Source organism: Poecilia formosa, unplaced genomic scaffold (genome assembly GCF_000485575.1).
Source record: "Poecilia formosa unplaced genomic scaffold, Poecilia_formosa-5.1.2 Scaffold255, whole genome shotgun sequence".
Taxonomy (NCBI): Eukaryota; Metazoa; Chordata; class Actinopteri; order Cyprinodontiformes; family Poeciliidae; genus Poecilia; species Poecilia formosa.
In genome coordinates this window covers 827,170-830,149 of record NW_006800194.1, presented here as the reverse complement: position 1 = coordinate 830,149, position 2,980 = coordinate 827,170, and positions in this window count along the sequence as shown.

The window sequence follows — 2,980 nt, the reverse complement described above, 5'->3', positions numbered from 1 at the left end:
CTGTCTGTCTGTCTGTCTGTCCATAACAAACAACTGTGGCTCATTACAAAGTAAGAGTCTGTATCAGATCTGTAAGAAATCTTGCCTCTGAATAACATCCACCTTCTGCCAGTCTTGTAGATCCAGTCACCCTCAACTCTTTGAGATGACACCACACAGTTGGTGAAAATGACGTGGGGGTGGAAACTGCACCACAGAGTGAGTACAATTTTATTCACAGTGACTATCTGACAAACTATTGATCAAACCAAAAACATAAAGAAATGTACTTTTCTTTGTTATATATTCCTTTTGTGCATTTATTCCAACCAGCTGTGCAGGTTTGGATTAAGTCTAGTGAGTTGTTGGCTTTGTCTTGGCAGATGTACACTGGCCTGAAGGTTACATTTGTGCATGAGCAGCACTCTCACCACAGAGGAACAGTCAGCCAAGGGTGACTGAAAGGCAGAATTTTATCTGAAAGCAGACATACTCACCATAGCATGTGTCTTGTTCATGTGTGCATAGACGAGTACTGACATTCTACTTTAGTTGGACTTACAGTGCTTGACAAATTACTGATTCCCATTGACATTTTTCTGCACTTTTTTTAAATTTTTTTACATTTTTTGTTGTTGCAACCATAAACATTTATACATTTTATTAAACTTTTTTGTAAATGACAAACAATGAGGAAGAAAAATAATTACATTTTATTTATATAGCACCTTTCACAGGTCAGAAAACCTCAAAGCTTTTTAGGGGGGGCAACATGGGGTGACAGTGGTAGGAGTTTGCCCTGCAAACTCCTACCACTGTCGCTGGTTTGTGGTTTGTGCGACCACACACTGCGACAGTGTGTGCGACCACACACTGCGACAGTGTGTGCGACCACACACTGTCGCTGGTTTGTGCGACCACACAGGTTGCTGGTTTGTGCAACCCCGCTCCATCCTTCTTTGTTGTTGTGTCCTTGGGCAAAACACTTCACCTACCTTGCCTGCTGTCAGACTCCCCCCAAGGCACCTGTGGGTGCTATCTGTATCCGGTAGCTTGCCAAGACTACTGTTTGAAGTGTTTTGGGGTCCTATGGACTACATAAGTACAAAGCTATCTACCATTTACAATAGAAAAACAAACATAAAAGATCTTTACCTAAAAAAATTTACAAAACCAAAAATTATTTTCCTTTTTGATTCTGAATTTTACAGCATCTTCTGACCCCAAATAAATTGAAACACTTAAAATATGTCGAGGCATGAAGAATAAAAATAACTTTCCGAGGCATTGTATATATTCATGCAAAACAATTAAAAACGTTCCATTAAATATTTAAATCTTGAGGAGGAAATTATCAGCCAAGTCTTTTTATCGTTGGAAAATAACAAATACATTGTATCTAAACAATAAAATTTTACTAGAAAACAAAATTCATTTGCTTGCTGAAGAAAATGATGGGACAATAGCCACCAGGAAAGTGGAGTTACAGATGTAATGTCTTAGGAAGTCTTGCATGTACAGTATCGATATCAGCCAATGCCTTTTCAGTGAGATCAAGGTTTGGGCTTTGACTCCATTTCAGTTGGTCCACTTTTATGTGATAGTTCAGTGTCCTTCAATCTGAAGGATCCAGTACTGCTTTAGCTTTATTTAGTTATTTATTTTACAAATAATCTCACATTTTCCACATAGGCACACTTTGAAAAAAACTGAAAATGTTCATTATCACCACCATCTGGTCTGGAGCTTATTCCGTTCACTAATAGATCTTATATCATACATCTGAAAATGGATTGGGTAAAGACAGCTTCTGTGTTTTAGTTAAAAAACTGAAAACAAACAACAAGTCATATTTGGAGAGATGTAAAACTGAAGATACCTGCTACATTTAGTGTTAAGGACAAGTATTGTTTTTGTTGTAGCATCTCTGTAACTAAACTGTCAATGTTTGATATTTTGAGACATGAACACATTATTTACTTTGTTAAACAACATTACATCAAGTTCCACTATAAGGATTGTAATTTTTTTTATTCTTTGTCATTTTAACAAAATAGTAAAAGATTATTAAGTCACCTAAAATAGCCTAAGCCAGTGGTTCCCAAACTTTTTCTTCTGTACCCCCCCAGTGGTTTCCAAACATTTTCTGCGCCCCGCTATGGATTACAAATGGCTGTCTGGTTGAAACGATGCGAGTGGGAGGGAGGGGGGCGCATCGACTTTTTTTGGGGGCAAAATGAATGTACGTAGCTGAAAATAGACACCAACATCGGTAGCCTACAAGGTACTTGTTAAGCTTAAGGTTCCGTATTGATGTTAGCTAGTCATTTTTAGCTAACATTACCTGCATCCAACAGCTTTACTCAACTCAGTCGGTTAGTTTGGAGGGAAAAACTGTGAAAAGTTCTTTGCGCCCCACAGTTTGGGAACCTCTGGCCTAAGGTATACACTGAGATGTAATTTAAAACACACTGAAATTTCAGTTTATTTAATAGTTTACTTTTCAAGTAAGCTTTAAGTGAATTTTAAAAGATTCTATTTTGAGCATATATTTTAAAATATACACAAAATTTCTTTAAAAGCATATTGTTTCATTGGTACACTTGAACAAATACATATTTTGTTCACTTAAAGTATACTTTTATTTAATATATTTCTTAAAAGTGTATTGTGGCACAATTATATTTATGTGTGTTTAAAGTTATAATGTCAAAATTGGTACAAGCACGCTGTTAGTATACCTTGTATATATTTATATGTACACTTAATACTTAGTATACTTAAAATGTACATACGCAAATGTAAGTTTGTTTGAAATATACTAACATATATATTTCTTTCCACTAGGGTGATTTGGTGATTTCCACCAAATCACCACCAGTTTGTTATAAACCTTCCTGAATATATATTGTACATGCATAAAAATGCGTTGGCAGGGAACCAAAAGTGGCTCTAGCCCATAGGGGCCCCCAAATCTCCTAAATCCGGCCCTGCACAGGCC